The sequence below is a fragment of the Mus caroli genome, unplaced genomic scaffold, assembly GCF_978045245.1.
Source record: "Mus caroli unplaced genomic scaffold, Mus_caroli_1 scaffold_2, whole genome shotgun sequence".
In the NCBI taxonomy this organism is placed as follows: Eukaryota; Metazoa; Chordata; class Mammalia; order Rodentia; family Muridae; genus Mus; species Mus caroli.
In genome coordinates, this window is record NW_028227257.1 from 147,690,670 (window position 1) to 147,709,135 (window position 18,466).

Consider the following 18,466-nt stretch of genomic DNA (forward strand, 5'->3'; position numbering starts at 1 on the left):
AAACTTGATTTCTAAACATTCTTGGGCATCCACACCTGGAAGGTATGGTGTACTGTTTATTGTGGGTTCTGCCCCTTTCAACTGTGGGTCCTCACTGCTCTTGCCTTTGGACTTGAGATCCTGAAGTCTGAGCACCTCCTTTGTGGAATGGGGTGGTTCAGCCCCCATTGCACATTGGGTAAAGAAACATGAGGATAGAGTGTTATGATGGCCACATGATAGCAAGCCCAGCAAAGCACTACTGAGGAGCAGAGATGATGGCTGTGGGTAGGACGCCAGGGCGCCATTGCCCTCTTGGAGGAAAGACCACTAATGGCCCACTTCATAGAGAACCTAGATCCAGTCACAAAGCTGCTCAGTTCTGACCAAGTTCTGACCTGGGCAGCTGCCCAGTGCTGGCACACGGTGGGCGGCTGGGGACGTGGTCACTGAACCCCTTTTCCTGGAAGAACATATCTTGTCATTGGACTAAAAAGCAAACCAAACGTGACATGTGATGCTCACACACGTTCTGATCCCTCCGAGGTCAGAGTCTAGTATTTGTGTTGTATGCGACTTAAAGGTGAGGATGTGAAAGCCCAGAAAGACACAGCAGTCACCAAGGGTTCTGGCAGTATCTGGGCTTCCGATTCCATTTGCATGGGCCTGAGCTTGGTAAGGTAATTTGGAGTCTGGTGCCTTACAGAAAGGAATGCAAGGAACTGAGTCCTCTGTGGAGGCTGACATCCTCACTCTAGTAAGTCAGCAGTGTTAGTGACCGGTGAAGGGAGACACCTGGCATGCAGGCAGACAGGGTGTGCTGTCTGTGGACATGCAGCAGGTAAGTCCAAGCTAGACCACCAAGGGCCTTAACCAGCATCCCTCAGCCTCCATTAGCAAGCATTTGTTTTCTCTAAGGAGTCTAAACCATCCTCTGCTAGTTTGGCAGTTCTGAATGGGCAGTAATGAGTCTGTTTACTTTTGCTTTCTTGATATTTATTCAGCTAATTGCATCCCAAGAGAAGTAACCCCCCAGCATTCCAGCTGTCTTAGGCTGGAGACTAGCTCAACTCTAGGCAAAGTGCCCCTCCTTGCTTTCTCCCCATGACCAACAAAGAAAAGCAAACCCAACTGTTTTCCTTGGCTTAGAAATTAAAATAAAAACACCGATCGGAATCGCTTTTCCACATTGTGTGGTGAGGAGTTTCCATTGTGCCGGGCTTCCCTCTCTCTAACTGTAAGGCTGCAGTAACCACGTGGCAGGACAGCCTTTGCACATGGGGAGGACTCCCTGGGCTTGGGTCTCACCCAGCCTCCTATGGGCTGTCTGAGTGTCCCCATTTGGCCTGTGTGATGGGGCCACACACTGCGCGTCTGCATCCCTCTGGCCATCACAGCACTGTAGCCTGGGCATTGGGCTACTTGATGGGATGAAGCATCATTTTGGTAATACAGAGCTGACTTCTGCCCAGTGGCAGAAGCTGCTGGCCTGGCATATGCTTCTGAGTTCTTATCACAAAGATTGGGAATGGATGAGAAAGGTTCAGATAATACAAATAGCTGCAGCCAGTTAGTTCTGGGAAGCAAGCACTTTGTCTGTACCATGTTACTGAATGTTCCCAGCAGCCCATTGGGAAGGGCCCATGGCTTCAGGACAGCCATGTAGCCAGGTGCTGGCGGCGCCCACACCTGCATCCTAAGTAACAGCAGGGCAGTTACTCCGTTTGACTGCTGAAATGCTGAGGAACTTTGGTGGTGAGCTCTCACACTCACGGTCTTTGTGGGCTTATGTATTTCTAGTATTCTTGCCTTTTTCCTTAAATAGGGTCGCATGTGTCTCAGGCCGGCTCTCAACTCCCTGTGAAGCTGAGGATCAGCCCTGCCTCCAGTTCCCCAGTGCTGGGTCTGAGGCTTGTGTTATTTCCCCCATTTATGCAGTGCTGAGGATTAATGAGAACTAGCCAAGCACTCTGCCTGCTGGGCCTTGTATATCCTCAGCGTGTTATCTACCTAGTTACCACAAAGGTGCGCTCGAGACTAAAGGTGTGTGTGTGTACGTGGGGGCGACTGTTGAGACTGAAGACCATCACTTGTTGTTGTCATGGAACTACGAAGTAGCAGAACCAGGCAGTAGGTACACTATAAACACCAAAGTAGGTCTGCTGTGAAAGCAGTGTGACAGGAAACTCAAAGACAAGCCTTCTGATCCTCTAGGCAGAAGGAGGCTAGGGGTGCTCTTGGGTCTGCAGAATTGGCTCTTGGGGGCTACCCTGGTCAGTGCGGGTTGTATTCTTCTGGAAGAGTACACTTCTCCACCCCAGCTAGCACTGCACTGCCAGCTGCGAGCACAAACCTGAGGAGGCATCCCAGCCATGCTGGAGACCTAAGAAGTGACCTTTGCCAAGGCCACAAGGCCTATGTGTGTTTGGCTAGCCCTCCCCTCCAGCTTCTGTGCTTGAGAGAGTCTGAAGAATCAGAGCATGAATGGAGATGGTAAGTCCAAGATCAGGACACCAGAGAGCCCAGCAAAAACGTAAGCAGCGGCAAATGGTTATTACTGTAACCGCTGCAGGAAGACCCAGCATGCCTGCAAGGGGTTTCCAAGCCTGCTGCTGACCAGGATGGGGAAGGAGCCTGCTGCAGAGTTAAGTGTCTGAACAGAGCCATCAGGTGGGGGATGTGGCGGCAGGAGTGTGAGCACTGGCCTTCTGCTCTGTTGCACATGTGTACCCCTACACTCTGTGTTGTTGGCCTTCACATCTCTGTGCATAGATGGCTCCAGGTACTGGGTACTCTGTGATTGTTATTACTAGCACTCGGGAAACACAGTATTGATGTCTGACCTAGGATGCAGATCACGCCTGAACTGAGCAGCAAGGGAAGCCCAGGCTCCAAGGTGTTAGGTCGCCTGGAGTAAACATCAGAACCATATTTGATGATCAGTGCCAGCCCCATGCCCTCACTCCAAGGTCACCTCTCCACCACTATGAATAAAGACTCCTGTTTGTTTGTTTGTCTAATGGCCAGGATGCAGTTGCTTCTTACTGTTGAGCAGACTTGACTTTCAAGTCAGTACAAGGGTGAGTCTTGTTGGACGTTAGAAAGAGCTTCTTCATCCTGTGAGTGGAGCGACCCCAGAATGGGCATCGCAGACAAACAGTGGTAGACTCACCTTGGGCAGCTTGGAGAAGGAACTGTGTATCATTTGTCCTCTGTGATTCACCCCAAGCCTGGAGGCCAGGGTGGGAGTAACCAGTCTCCAACTGCCACCCTTCTCAACCCAGCAGCCTGTGAATCATCCCTCATGAGAGACCATGAGGGCCCCCCAGGGAGCTGCAGCCAGCTCCTCCTCACTTCTCAGCTTAGCAATTGTCAGAACTTATATAAGTCCCTCTCCATGCAGCCTGCCTTCCTTCCATCACCCGCTGACTTAGCCTTCCCATCTACCAGTCGGGCTCCATTCTGGGGTCGGCCCTGTTGTGGGTGACTTGGGCAGAGGCACAGAACAGAGAAGCAGAGAGAGTAGGTTCACATCCTCCAACTGTGCTTGCAGGAGTGATGGAGATGGGGTGGGGCAAGCCTGTAGTCCCAGGCTCTCGTGCACATGCCACGGGTGAGCCGTTGGCTTCCAGGGAAGGCTGACTGTGTGGAGGCGGACTGTGGTCACACCGTGAGATCATAGGGGATGTGGTTAGGCTGGGGAGCTGGGTGCCCATGCCAGGGGGATGAGGATACTGCTGTTACTCTTTCTTGCTGCGTTATTAGGGAACCATTTTGAGATTCCCCCAAAGTCCACACACGGAACCTCTGTGCCAGGAGTCACGGAATGCAGAGCAGAGGCAGGGGGTGTCTGGAGAAGCCATTGAGAGGCCAGCTTCTGAGTTGGCTGCTGCATTTTCTGTGGTGCCTGGTGTGCTCTGGAGCCCTGGATTGGGGGCCAGGGTGGGAGGGGTCTGAGGCTGGCTACACACCACTGCCCCAGGCAGCTTCCTGGAAAACCTGGGCATTGCCTGGAGCGTCTCTCCTGAGCCCAGCTGAGTAGCTGATACAGAAGGTCGCCTCAGCCAACAGAGATGCCTCCTTAACATTCATCCCCATTTCAGAGATGAACAAATGGAGACAAGGGATGGAGACAAGGGCCAGGACCAGGGCTGCCAGATGTTAGGGGTGGGCTCCAAGCTAGCTTTCTTTCCCACACGCTCCTAAGTTTCTCCCTGCATCTGGGTGGGTGTGAGACGGAGTCTCGTGTAGTCCAAGTAGACCGGGGACTGGCCAAAGCTGGTATGCCCATGAGACTCCTGATCCTCCTGCTGAGATGTCAGGCCCTGTGTGCCAGTGCCCATTTTAGGGGGTGTTAGGCAATTAAACCCAGGTCATTTGGTGTGCTAGGCCAATACACTGCACTATAATTCACTCCATATGCACTTCCAGGACTAAATAACATTCACATGGCATTAAGTCAGCATCCTTACACGCACCTTACCTTCACATGCTTTCTGCCTGGAGAGTCCTTTCCTACAATTCTATCTGGTATGTATCTGTCTTCCTTTCTAAGGTGACCTCTTAAGGCCACCTCTCTGTGCAGAAGTCTTCTCTCTACGCCAGCTTGCAAGAACAGTTCTGTCCATCCAGCACCCAGAGCTCAGACTGTACTGGCTGGCTGCCCCAGAGTGTGAGCTTCTTAGAGTCGCCTTAGAATGCCCAGCTGCTAGTGCAGCACCTCGGCAACTAGACACCAAGGACTACGTTTGTTCCACTTATTCTCCTGGCTACTAGTAAGAGACAGAGCAGGAAAAAAGAGATGAGGGCCCTGTGCTCCAGGGGCCCTCAGCAGCAGACATTCCTAACTCAGGTGGCAACACTCAGGACAGCTAAGGGGCCCCATGACCCAACCAGGATGGGGACTAGAAGTGGTGGATCTAGGGGGAGGGGAAGTGCCTGAGGTTTGTCTCATTGCTCATGGACTCATCCACCCTGCAGATCTCCTCTGCTGTCCAGGGTGGATGCTGGAGAGTCATTCAGCAGTCCGACCTTCCACAGCAGAGACTGGAGTAGGATCCACCCCGGCAGGCTTGGGCCTTCAGGAAACTGGGAATCTTTGGGAGCTGAAGATAAGAGTCCCTTCTGGGCATTTCTGTGGTGGTCTCCATCTGCCTGTGTGAGAACCGAGTGACAGAGGCCAAGTCTCTAGGGCTGCTGGCCTCAAGACAGGCTGGTTTCACCAGGGAGTGGACCTGCACAATGGCTCATTGTCAGAGGCCTGGCTCCACACCCAGCATCTTAGCATTCCTGTGATCAGAATGTGTCTCATGGCAATGTATACATGGAACCGGATGCTGTAACACCCCCACCCTCCCCCAACCCCCTGCTCCTTTTAGGAGCAGGATACAGCTTGGCCACAGAAACTTACCCCAAATAAGGATTCTGATGTGTACTGTCTACCACCATAAACTCCAAGCTGCCCGAGCTTAAGTAACCTCTTTGGTGTTTTCCGTAAGTTTACAAGAAAGATTCACTTCTCTATCCATCAGTTCTTCACAGAGATTTCTACTGCATGGCTGTAGCAGACTGTGAGCTGAGCTGGAGGGACAGCTTAAAGCTGGGGTTCCTCCTTAATGGGCCACCGATGGAGAGGCCGTGGGAGATACTGTGTTCCTGAGCCTCAGTTTCCACTTCTGTATCAGCTCCCAGGGCCACCTCTTATGACTCACGCCATCTGCTGGGTGTTTGTAGGATTGTTTACAGTCTATCTCAGCCTATCTCAGCCTAGTGCTCTTAGGTTCTACACAACTGTTCTATGGTGTGCACCTAAGATGAGAACCTTCCAGATAAAGTAAGCTGTGATTCAGTGAGAGGCCAGAGGCTGAATATACCTGCCCTTCCCAGAGACTGGCTGTCTGCTGTGTTTGTTTCAGATGCCTGTGCTGCCTCAAGGGCTGTTAGGTGTGTCCCAGGGTAGGTCCTCAACTCCCACACAGCAGCCTCACAGGATTCCCCTGCCAGTGATGGGAATGCCTGCCAGCATGCCTATCCTGTCAGGTGGATGAACCCCAGGCTCTGCCCTCCACACGCAGGGTGGAAACAGTGTGGACCGCGCAGCTCCACTCCCCACGCTACAGATGCGGGTCCCTACAGAGAAGGCAGCAGGGACGCCAGGGAAGCACACTGTTCTCGGAGGGATTGAGGTCAGCAAAAGCAGACTTGACAGCCAGGGAGGGCCATAGGGCGGCATCAGGACAGAGAGGTCAGGATACCGTGTGGAGTTGTGGAGTACAATGGAAGGGGGAGTGGGCTTTGAAACACAGTACTAGGTTCAAAGCCTGTGGATCACATAGCTGCTAGCGTCGGCAGGTTAGCTTTCCTTATTCTTTCATGTGAAACAGGAACCCATTTTCTAGGGTAGGAGTAAGGATGGAGTAAGGTGGAGTGCCTGCTCACTAAGCCCAGTGGGCAACTGTTGTGGGGTTCTTGACTGTGAGCCCATAGCCATGCTGGACAACAATCTCTAGACTCGTACATGCCGTCCACCTATCTCTTTCCGCTGTGTTCCCCTTGCCCAGTGGTAATCTGTATGTCTTAGCCAGATTCACAGAGTTAGGCAGAACCTTTACAGAGGCCAGAAAGCCACCAGGTTCACACTGCAGTAGGAAACCTTCAGTGTCAGCCACACCAGAAGCCTGAGTTGGAAGCATGTACTTCACAGCCACTTTCCAAATGCCACCAGGAACTCGGGAAACCTCTGTCCCTGGGCTCAGACACACTGGTGGTGTGTGGCAGTGGTTACCATGGCCAGGCTTGCTGGAGTCTGTTCTCTGCTTGTCCCTCTGCAGCTTGAAGACAGGTGCAGCCAGTGGCCCTCTTGTGGGACCAAGGAAACTCCACTTTCCTATCCCTGTGGCTCTGACAGGGATGCCAGTAGGCAGATCCCAAGGGTGATGCAGGAGAGCATCCTGCCTGGGAGAGTGGTGTTGGAAGTTTTGGTCTAGTTGTATGTTTTCTTATCATGCACTTCTAGGATGTAGAAATGCTACAGGTGGCCCAGGCCCAGTCCAAGATGCAAAGTATCTTTAATACATTTTAATACTCTTTTATTATTTTATATTTAAAATATAAATATATAGCTGGGCGTGGTGGCGCACGCCTTTAATCTCAGCACTGGGGAGGCAGAGGCAGGGGGATTTCTGAGTTCGAGGCCAGCCTGGTCTACAAAGTGAGTTCCAGGACAGCCAGGGCTATACAGAGAAACCCCGTCTCGAAAAACCAAAAAAAAAAAATATATATATATATATATATGAATAATATATATGATAAATAAAATATAAAATAAAGTTATTTTAATACCCTTTAATACAGTTCCTCATATTGTGGTGACTGCCCCCCCCCCAACCATAAAGCTATTTCATTGCTACTTCTTAACTGTAATGTTGCTACTGTTACGAATTGTAATGCAAATATCTGATACACAGGCTATCTGAGGTGGTTGCAGCCCACAGCTTAAGAACCACTGCTTTAGAGAATGTAATCCAGGCCAGGGAAAGAATTGGGGCACTTGTTCTTCCCTCTGGGCATTCTGATGGTTGGGCTCTAATAACTGGTAACCAGGTTTTTAGAGACTCTGATCACTGGGCTGAGAACTAAGGTCTCATGCGCCACCCCTGGAGAGCAGTGAGTGATGTGTGACTTGAAGAGACCCTGAAGTCACATGCCAGGCTTCCTCATCTGGAAGACGGAGGTAGTTAGATGTGTGTTGTGGGGCCGCTGCAGGTGTCTGCTTGGCTGTTGCTGAGCTGGGCTCTCAGCCCTCTTTTTCACAGATCAGGAAACTGAGGTTTCGAAAAGCTGTGATCTGCCACTTAACAGAGCTCAGACAGGGAGCCAGCTCATAATCGCTGCTATACCGGGCCTGTACTTGGAAGAACCCATGTGGAGAGCACTGAGCTAGCTTTGGAACTTGTGTTCTCAGTCTTCCTCAAAGGGATCTTTTTCTGAGTAACAACACTGGCCTCTGGGAACTCTCCTAATCCCACAGCAGAGGCAATAGCTGACCCGTGACACCGATGTCACAGGGAGAGGGGAGGGATCAGCAGAGACTTTCTGTTTGGAAATGTTATCTCATGCCGCAGAAGCACTTGCTTTCAAGGGACTGACTCCCTATGTGGCGCCTGCTGTGTCCCCTCACTGGGCTGCTCAGAAAGAGAGTCCTCCAATTTCTCAGCCACATCCTGCTGGCTGGAGACCTGGGGTCCATCTACTGTATCCTTGGGCGCAGAGGGAAAGTCAGGGCAGCCCTTTGCCCCAGTCCTACCGACAGAAACTTGTGGGTGACATGTTCTGTCCCGCACAGGACGCCTCTGCTCCTGGCACGCTGGCAGACAGTGCTGCCTGGCCCAGGGCACTTTACGAACGGAGGCCCTCACTGCCTCAGGTCCGCATTACATCTGCTTCTGCCGTAGCATATTCTCTAGCTGGCTGGGTGTGCAGGAGTCCGGAGCTTGAACACAACTTGCCCAGTCCTACACTGCCCTGCGGCTCTCAGCCTGCTGCCCTTTCAAATCCGCACCTACACACATGCACATACCCGGCTACCAGCCTGTGTCCAACAGCCACACCGGCTCACCCAGGGGCTCTTTGTCTGAAAGAGGTGAGTGGGGCTCACGGATGAAGTCTTCAACATCCCAGCCCACTGTGCTTGTGCCTCTACACCACCCTGCCCAAGTATTCACAGTCCTCTGCCTGGTCAGATGCTTGATTCAGCTCTGAGCAAAAGCAAGGTTTGACCCCTGTGGGTTCCAGCTGCACACGGAAGCTGGAGGAGTCAGGGTTGCCCATCTCAAGCCCCTCTTCCCCTGACTGCTGCAGTTGAGAGCTGGCCCCTTACCTCTTCTCTCCTGCTTGGCCCTGGAGCAGCGCTTCACATGCCTCACGGTGCCATCAGCAGCACAGCCTGGCCGTGGCCTCCAGGAGAGGTCCCGAGTCTCAGGCTGGACTGGCCGCCGAGCAGCCCTGCCTCACTGGCCTCAGCTGGCAGCAGTCTATGCTCTCTGAAGCTCCTAGGGATGAGGCTGGCTCTGGTGTCACCGGGGCTGCTCCCAACCTGCTCTCCCTCACAGTGTGGTCCGCAGCTGCCTTAGTGCATGCTTCTTGCAGGTCCTGGGTCCAACAACCACTCAGGGCTTGGGGTCCATCCCCAGGCCGACAGCAGCAGCCTCAGTTGAACTCCCAGGTCCTTTGTGGAGCCTTTACATGCCGCCAGAGGAAACTGTGAGCACAGCCTGACCCTGGTTGGCTGCAGGCACTTCTCTCCGCCCACCAGTGCAAGAGGATCCCCCAGGCCCCAGAAAAGCTCTGGGCCTCCCCTCAGCTCCAGACAGGGGCGGGCCGCCTGGTGATGTCACACTAGCTCCAGCCCCAGCTGGCCCAGCCCCTCCTGCCTGCTTTGGCCGCCTGGGCGGGGCCCCCTCCTTCTTTGGCACAGGAAGGCTGGCCAGCTCTGCTCCTGGCTCACCAGCCTGCTCCACTCCCTGAAGGCTGACGTTGCTGGGGTGCCCTGTGTAGGCAAAGCGCTTCCACTGGACTTGGGTAACGGACTTGAGCAGCTGTGGCTATGCAAGCAGCTGCTTGGGAGGCCAGGGAGCCCTGCTCACTCTTTCTGTGGGTTGCCTTACTAAGTGTTCAGCATCTTCTTTACAAATCACTTCATCCCTGCAGAAGGCACTGCTAATGTGGCAGTGGGGTAGGACAGTGAAAGTACCATGACTGGGTTGGGGCCAAACTAGAGGAAGACTGTTCGCCACTCCCTGAGCTTCCTTCCCTACAGCATAAGTGAGCCACATTCCAACAACACTGCCAGGTTCACCACGGTCACCTGGGAAGGTCTGGTTACAGGATCAAGGACGATGTGCCGGGTGGGCAGGTGGGCTGGACTTGAATCCCAAGCCCCTGCTATGTGACCCTGCCAGCCTCAGTTCTCAGCTGTGACTTGGGCGACTGTTCAGGGAACACATGGTAGAGTCCCCGGGAGCTGTCAGCTGTGAATGGTCAAGAGAGTGGAGCGAGTGCTAAGACTGGTGGCTCTTAGTAGAGAAGGACAGGTGACCTTGGTACCTAGGCCACATCCTTCAGATGCATCAAGTCTGTTGAGCTGGCAGTGGAAGGCCACTGGCATCCTGCAGGGGTGCAGAGAGGGGGAGACCCCAAGTCCCATGCACAGGCTCACCCACTGCTTGATATTAGTGATGACTCTTCTTTGAAATGTGTTAGTGGTGGTGGTAGCATTTAGGTACGAACTAAGAGGAAACTTTAGTGGCCCTCTCTTACAGCAAGGTAACATGGGATATGTTCCTGGTCTCTAAGGAGACAGACTCACTGTGGCTCCCTCTCCCGAGACTGCCACCTTTTGTTCAGGAAACAAATTATTTTTTCTGCTTCTCCTCAGCCTACTTAGCCCCTCCCCTCTTCTGTCAATTTCTTCTGTTCCTAGAAGAAACTACAGACCTTAAGGGGCACCATTAGCCAGAGAGCTGATCTGGACTGGGCAGGAAGTCTTTTTCTACCAGGGAGTGATGAGCACTGCTCTGCTTTCTGCCTAGGACCTAGTCCGGGTCCTGTGGCTGAACACCACATATTTGGAAGCGAGTCACCATATTCCGCAGCGTGGTCATACAGCACATTGAGAGGCTGTCCCCTTTCACTTATCTTCCTCTCACTTCTAGGATGTGTTTATGAAGATGCTACTATTAGCCAAAGCCCCTGTCCTCTGACAGCAAACAGTCGGGCTGGGAGAAAACTGCTGCGTGCTGAGGGTGCATCTTACAGGGAGATTCAGCAGCCAGGGCCAGCTGCCAGATGAAGTCTCTAAGCCCAATCCCATAGGATGGCTCAGACCCAGTAGGCAATCAAGTGTGTGTGTGTGGAGGGGGGGGGGGGATAGTCAGGGCCAGGAGGAATAGGTGAAAGTGCTATAGTTGCTTCTTCAAAGATAGTCCCAGCATGCCCCAGATCACCAGGAGATTCTGACACTCTTCCCGTTGAGAGGTAGTATCCATTCTCCATCCTTACAAGTCTGTGTGTGGTACCAATTTGTACTGGTAACATCAGTAGCATGAAATGAAGGAACCTGATGTCCAAGGCCAGAGAACAGGTGGTTACTTAAAGGCCAGGTGACATCTGCTCTGTCCACTGGAACACCGCCTCATAGAGCCTTGAGCAAGCCAGAGCCTGAGAAATTGAGGGTTCATAGCACATGGTAGATAGTACTGCCTCCACTGGCATGCATGCAACGTTGCCTCCAGATGGTTCCAGCCTCTAGCTACCGAATTACCTCACCTATACTTTACTCTCAACCATACAGTCTCCCTGTCAGGGTCCTGGCTCTGAAGGAGAGAGAGAAACCATTCCACTGTGGCACATCTGAATTCCTGGCTCACAGCTTAATGGGATAGTTATAGACTATTGAGTTTTGATGTCATTTGTTAGACCACAGAAGTAACTGGAGAAGACACTGGGGCAAGAACAGTTATATGGTGCTCTTGTATTTTGTTTTGTTTGAGTCTGGATACTATTACATTGGCTGGCCACAAACTCAAAATCCTCCTACCTAAGCCTCCTTAGTGGTGGAATTACAGACACACACCACCATACCCAGCCATGAGGTGTTCTTTCAGTGGAGCTGAGAGAACGTTTTGGTTGAGGAGAGATGAGGCTCTGTTAGAGAGGTGGGATTAAGTCCCAAGGCTCTAGTCCCAGGCTTTTAGCAGTACATGGCTGGTAGTGTCTCAGTAAAAGGCCAGTGTTGAGGAGTCTGCTGCTGGAGCCACAGGCTGGGCCTCTGAAGCTGGAGGCCGTGCTTGAGCCATTTGGTGAGAAAGACAGGGGTAGGACATAGGACTTACTTGATGGCAAAAGGAGTCTGCAGGACTACCACGTCCTCTGGTGACCATCCGTGTAGCTCATGCATGTGGGTTATCCTAGTACTGCTGTTTGCATAACCCAAAGCTCCAACAATGTCAAAACCACCAGAGTGGCCTTGACCCACCCATCTGTGCACAACCCTTGCCCTTTTGATGGCTCAAGACAACCAGGTGCCCTGCAGGCGAACTCAAGCTTCAGAGTCAGTTTCTCCTTTTTCTGCTCTGAACCTCTGAACCTCGCTTTCCCTCGTCTACAAAGTGGGGGGTAGTATGAGGATTGGCCTCAGAGAGCTATTATGAAAATTGATAAGGGGCTGAAGAGATGGCTAAGCTGTTAGAGTGCTAGCTGCCCCTCTAGAGGGTCTGAGTGTGATTCTCAGTACCCACGTGATGGCCCACAACCACCTGTAACTCTCTTCTGGTCTTCCTGGGTGCCAGGCACACAGTGGAGCACAGACACACAGAGAGGCAAAACACTCATGCACATAAAATAAAAACATTTTTTAAAATATTAAATGAGCAGCTGTATAACACATTAGTTTAAGACATTCTGGCTCCATACAACCTGTGAATGCTGACTGTACTATTACTAGGCAGTCAGTACCTATGTAGACAGATGTTTCCTCGTCTGCTTTTGGTTTTGAATCAGGGTCTCTTGTATCCTAAAATGACTGAACTTCTCCGTGTAGCCGAGGAAGGCCTTGAACTTGCCATATTCCCATCTCCACCTCCTGAGTGTTGGAATTCACAGGTGCGCATTGCTATGTCCGGTTCATGTGGTGCTAGGGTTGAAAGCCATTGCTTTTTGAATGCTAGGCAAGTGCTCCGCCGAGCCACCCCTCCAGCCTTGTTTGTTGTTTTAGACAGGGTCCAGGCTGGCTTGGATCCAAAGATCCCTTTGCCTCAGTTTGAGTGTTGAGATTGCAGGCAGAGACTAGCACATTTGGCTACAGCTGGCCTTATTTCCTCCTCTGTATTTTTTGAAGTTTTTCTCTTCTTGTGGCTTCTTGGAGTTTGATTGTGATGTGATCAAAAGTGATATTCCTTGCGTTGATTCCTTGTGGGGGTTCTGAGACTCTTGGGCCAGTGACTGCTTTTCTCTCACACATTTAGGAGAGAGGCTTTATTTCTATTCCCGCTCCTCTCTCAACCCCACCTGCACACTGAGGTCACGCGAATCTGTCTGTGTACCCCTCCTTGTGCGGTTTAGATCTTTTCTCTGGTTCCCGCTGTGCCAACCTTCCCTTTCTGTATCAGTCTATTCATTTCAAGTGAAACATTTATTAAGTATTGTACTTTTCATTCTATAATTTTTACTTGAGTTTTTCTTTTTTTTAAAAAAGGCAGATTCTGGCTGTTTAGCTCAAGCCAACTGGAAACTCTTGAGTAGCCCAGGTTGGCCTCGAACTCACGGAGCTCCTCCTGCCTCTGCTTCCCCGGTAATGGTATTGAGGGTGTACACTACCACAACCAGTTAGATTTAAAACAAGCAAACAAAAGCTAGAGGATAAACCCCTGTCAGTGGGCAAAGAGACCCCTTGGTGGTGGTGTTGCTCTTATGTCAGTCAGGGGCAGAGTGGATGGCAGTTCGTCCTAGCTTGATGCTTGGCTTGGTGGCCAAAGCTGCCTTAGGCCTAGGATTCATAAAAATCAAATCAAATCCAGGCAGTGCAGTGAAAGAGGAGGGAGATAGACAGAGACCTGTGGACCACCATGCCACCCACAGACCTCCCCCTTAGTGCACAGCACAGGCAAGACATAGATACCCACTGTTGCCATGCCACAAAGCACTAACAGAAGACGTCATCCAGAGGCCCACCAGCCATGTGGCCATCCTGCAACAGAAGCCACCGCAGTGTGCACGTATGTGGTGCTCAGATGGGCGGGGGAAAGAAGTGGAGCAGCTTGGGCATTATGGAGAGAGGTGGAACTGGAGACTCAAGGGTAGACAGGAGGAGCCTGCTGTGAATGGCCAGCCCCGCCATCTGGGGCCATGGTGAAGCCCAGCCCAAGCTGCCTCTGAGGGCCACGTCTAAGTGCATGGCTATGCAGAGGCAGTGGTCAGTGTTGATGTGCATGGCTCACATTACCACTAGAGACCATGGGAGTGTCCCTGGTCAGGGCAGCTGGGGACCATGTGGATGTCCAAGGGCTGTGCATAATTGGCCCTGCCCCTCACTGGATGTGGCACTGTGGAGAGCTGGCCCCATCTCTTACCTGCAGGCCATCTACCTCATCCAAGCAGCGCACTGAAGCTGGCCCTCATGGGAAGAGTGTGGGAGAGCTGGCCCCACCACTCATCTGCAGGCATGGAGCTGGTGCTCCCTTACCCCCGCCCTCTCTGCTTCTGGCAGTTGGGAAAGCTGCCCACAGGGTCATGAGCTGGGGAGAGCTGGCCCTGTCTTTCACTAGCTGCAGCGCTTGGGAAAGTGAACCCTGCACTTTGCCTGGACCCCACAGCAGATTCTGGTTGGAGGAGGGGGCACAGATGAGCCAGCCCTGAGGCTGAAAGGGTTGGAGATTTGGCCCAGCCAATCATTGCCATGAGGTGATGTGGGGATGCTGTGCCAGTGGAGAGAGCTGGGCCCTGGGCCCTGGGTCCTGGGAGTGGAGGGCTGACCCTGCCCTCTTGTTGACTATAGTGTGGGAGAGCAGGCCCTGCACCTTGATGGTGGGCCAGTGAGCTGGCTGAAGCACGTGAGCAAGGCAGCGCTGGCCCTGCTGCTCAGGACTCTGCCCCCGTGAGGTAGCCTGAGTTGGAGGTGCAGCACTTGGGAGGGTGGACCCCACACCTTGGCTGGGCAGCACAATGGAGCTGGCTCTGGAGGCGTGGCTGTGGGTGAATCAGCCCCAGGGGCATGAGAGCAGTGGTGCTGACCCTGCCTGATGGCAGCATTGGGTGGCTTAGCCAGAGCAGCGCTGGAGAGCTCGCCTTGGTGGCACAGATAAGGGGAGAACTGGTGGGCTGACCAGCTCAGCCACAACCCAGGCCCACCGCAAAATCTATATCATCTGCAAAGAGTTGGAGTGCATGAAGGGGCCAGTCGTGCGGATCCAAAGCTGCAGGATCTCCATGACACAGGGCAACGACAGGATAACTGGGAGGAGTCCTGATGAGGATCCAGTATGGATGGCGTGACAGATGCCAGAGATCTCGAACACGACCAATGACTCACTGCAGCGAACATTTGCAAGTGAAGATGTGTGGACAGAGAGATACACTGTGGGACACACCACAGCTTCCATGACGAGATGTTTTCTATGCTTTAGTTGTTGTTGGTGGTGGTGGCTGTGTGTGTGATTTTGGGGGGAGGATGCCAGGGTGAAGGGTGGACATGAGAGGTCGGAGAGATGAGAGGGACTGGGGTGCATTATATGAAATTCACAAAGAATCAAAAGTTAAAAAATCCTAGAGAAAACAAACAAAAACCAGAACAGAACTAGAGATGACAGCGGCTGCTGGAAGGAGCTAGAAGAGTAAATGTTTTCCGAGTTAGATGCGGAGAAAGCTGAAGTCAAGCCCACCCTGAGGGGCAGAGCAGGAGGCAGCTGGTCTCCAGAAGAGGGCAATCCAGGTAGCCTCAGTACTCAAGGTCCATCAGTGCAGGATGCTCCGGCCTGTCGCACCTGTAGGGACAGCGCTGAGCTCTGTGAGGGGGGTGGGCACGATGCTCCAGCCTTGCACACCTGCTTCTCCCCATGAGGGAATGAAACCACATTTTCTCCACATCACAAAGACCTCTAGCCTTGTCTGGACCAGGCAATCGCAGCTTCTGTTCCTTACGTCAGAGGGCGTGGTCAGCCACCACCCGCCCGTTTGTGCCCGGCAGTGCTAACCTTGCTAACTGTGGTATTTGTCTGTATTCAGGAGTCCCTAGAACCGGGCAGGGCCACCTGCTGCTGCAGTCTCTGTGTGGTTACTAGTTCTCTTTGAGAGTGTCTGGGCTCTGGCCTTCATTTCCTGAAACTCTTAGATACGCTTATAATAGCTGTTTCCAAGTCCAGTGTGTGGGTTTATTGACTTGGGGCAGGGCTGGGACAGGAGGGTGTCTTTTTTGTCTCATTTTCCTGCTTCTTTGTGTGTCTGTAGCTGTTCACTATGAGTGGCATGTTGAAGAGACTGTATCTTCTTGTGAGAATGTGTTTTGTCATAGCTGGTAGTGAGAACACCTAACTACCTTAGGGTTTATTTTGGTTTTCTCCCTATCTCTATCTTGTGGGCTTAATGTAGGATGTCACCTTTGGGGTATCACAAAGCCTTGTTAACAAAGCAGCTATTGGTAGGTCCTGAACTCCAAACTCCACCTTCCAACAAATTACTGAAATTTCTTTCTTCCAGCTATGATTTTAACGGATGATCCCTAAGAGTCTCCCCACATGGGACATGTGTGATTTAGGGTAAACTGGTGTTTGAAAGGGAATTTGTGCAGCAGTTTCGAGGCTTCCCCATGTGGAATGCTCTCATCTAGCACCTGTGCTGTGCCTGAGGCTTCTGACAGCACTGCAGCGGTTAGCATCCTCCTGGCCCTGCAGGTGCCCGTCTTTTAACAAAGGCTGAGCAAATCATGAAGAGCAACCTAGGAAGCAGCATTCTGGCATAGCCTGTTTCAGTTCCTGCCTCCAGTTCTCTGCCTTGAGTTCCTACTAGGATTTAATGATGGACTGTAATGCTGAGGTATCAGCCGGATAAACTCTTTCTTCCCCTCCTCCCCCCAAATGGAAGCTGGGCAGTCTTCTTGTGCCTCATTAGAGCATCAAGATGTGCGTTCCAGAGATGGTTCACGTGCTTGTTTTGTTATAGTTTAGACCTTGACTGCTCACCAGCTTACGGTGCTACTGGAGCCTACAGGAGGTGCAGCCTATTGGGAGAAAGTTAGGTCATTTTTTCCATCCAAGTAAGTACTGCCCTCTTCTCTTTCTGTGCTTCCAAGCCCGTGATGTAACCAGGGCTCTTCCATGATGCTCACCCACCATCCTGTGCAGCCTTGGCTCTGAGAAAAACAACAAGGCAGACAATTGTGCAGTGATTCTGTAAGCTCGAGCAAACCTTTCCTTCTGATAATTTGATCGTCTCAGCTGTCATGTCATAGCAGCAGTAATCTCTGAACCGGAAAGAGGGACGTATATTAGGTCCATTTTACTGATAAGCAGACTGGGGCTTGAGTAAATGGGGTCCTTGACTTTGAAGCACTGGAGCTGAGACTGAGCCTGCATGGCCTGGAGGAGCACATTGGCCTGGCAACAGGTTACATTTCTTCACCTCCAGGGCACCTTTTCTTTTTTGAGATCTTTGAAATTGGGATGCATCTCTTAGCTGAAAGTTCAACTGTTCCCTTAGCAGATCTGTTTTTGTGGGTTTTATTTGTTTTGTTGTTGTTGTTGTTGTTTTCAAGATACCGTTTCTCTGTGTAGTCTTGGCTGTCCTGGAACTCACTCTGTAGACCAGGCTGGCCTCGAACTCAGAGATCCACCTGCCTCTGCCTCCCAGGTGTTGGGCCTAAAGATGTGTGATACCATGCCCGGCACTTACCTCTCTGTTTCCCCTTCCTTCCTCTCCTCCCTCCTCCCCCCTCCTCCCCTCCCTCCTTCCTTCCTTTCTTGTTTTCTTTTGTTCTTCTTTTAAACCATTTGTTTCTTACAAGAGCATGACGCATTTTTTTTAACACTGAAGACTTGGCATGTGGACGAAAGTGTGGCAGTTTTAGGAGCTGAGGCTTCAGTGAGACTGGGGATGAGCAGGCATTAGCCCCTCCCTCCTCTCCTGGTCAGCTGGGCTTAGGCAGACTCAGAGGAGTGTCCAAGCTTCAGGAAGCTGGTAGAAGGCTGCAGCCTCCGTCTACCCAGACCTAATAAAAGAGCTGACACAAGCCAGCTGCTCCCTCCCCTTCTGGAGGCCTGTGTCAGTCCTGTGACTTGCTGCCCTGAGTCCAACAGAGAGAGAGCTGCATATTGTCTGGCTCCAGGGAACAGTCTGAAGACGGTCCCTGGCAGAGCTTTGTCTAGTGTCACCGAGGGTATCCAGGCACCTCAGAGAACTAGGGTGCAGTGTCTATTAAACACTGACCAGACACGTGTATCCAGCCACCAGAATGGGCTGCACACTTGGTGTGAAGCAGCTCACATGCAACCCAATTCATTCCTGACTTCTCTATCCACTTGTCTGGGACAGTCAAAGCACCGCCCAGATGTCAAGCATGTTTGTTATTTAGTCAGCACATGCGGATGGCGAGTCGTCTGTGTGGCAGAGGTTGGTGACAAGGCAGTTTGCCGAGACTCTCCCTTGACTGGCTTTCAGTTGATCTCAGGACAGTATTGTTTAGGAATGCTTACCTCTGGAATCCAGCCTTTGTCCTTGTGTGAGCCTCTGCCCATTTCTGCAGGGAAACTGAGGTCCAGTGGAAGTAAAGGTTCTTAGAGTTTTATTTCCTCACAGTCACAATCTCACAGAAAACTTCCAAATCTGATTAAAGTCATCCCCATTCCACATAAACTTGAAAGCAATATAGTCATTTCTGGAGCCTGGTCTGGAACAGGCAGGAGCTCTAGAGGACAGTGTGATGGGTGGGGTGGGGGAGCCA

At 51.9% G+C, this 18,466-nt stretch overlaps 2 protein-coding genes and 1 non-coding gene across 7 annotated transcripts in view; 2 read left to right on the plus strand and 1 right to left on the minus strand.

The window, feature by feature from the left end:
• The window catches only part of Angptl2 (angiopoietin like 2), a 31,943-nt gene extending 22,603 nt beyond the window's left edge, over positions 1–9,340 (minus strand). The window contains exon 1 of the mRNA XM_021182385.3: positions 8,858–9,340. The gene's annotated coding sequence lies outside the window, so the exon portion shown is untranslated. The remainder of the gene's footprint in view (positions 1–8,857) is intronic.
• Positions 1–18,466, plus strand: part of Ralgps1 (Ral GEF with PH domain and SH3 binding motif 1) — a 244,145-nt gene that overhangs the window by 155,463 nt on the left and 70,216 nt on the right. The gene's annotated exons all lie outside the window — the stretch shown is intronic.
• On the plus strand, positions 13,399–13,535 carry LOC115030480 (small nucleolar RNA SNORA48). The gene has a single exon (XR_003836076.1). It is a non-coding gene; the product is annotated as a small nucleolar RNA SNORA48 (small nucleolar RNA).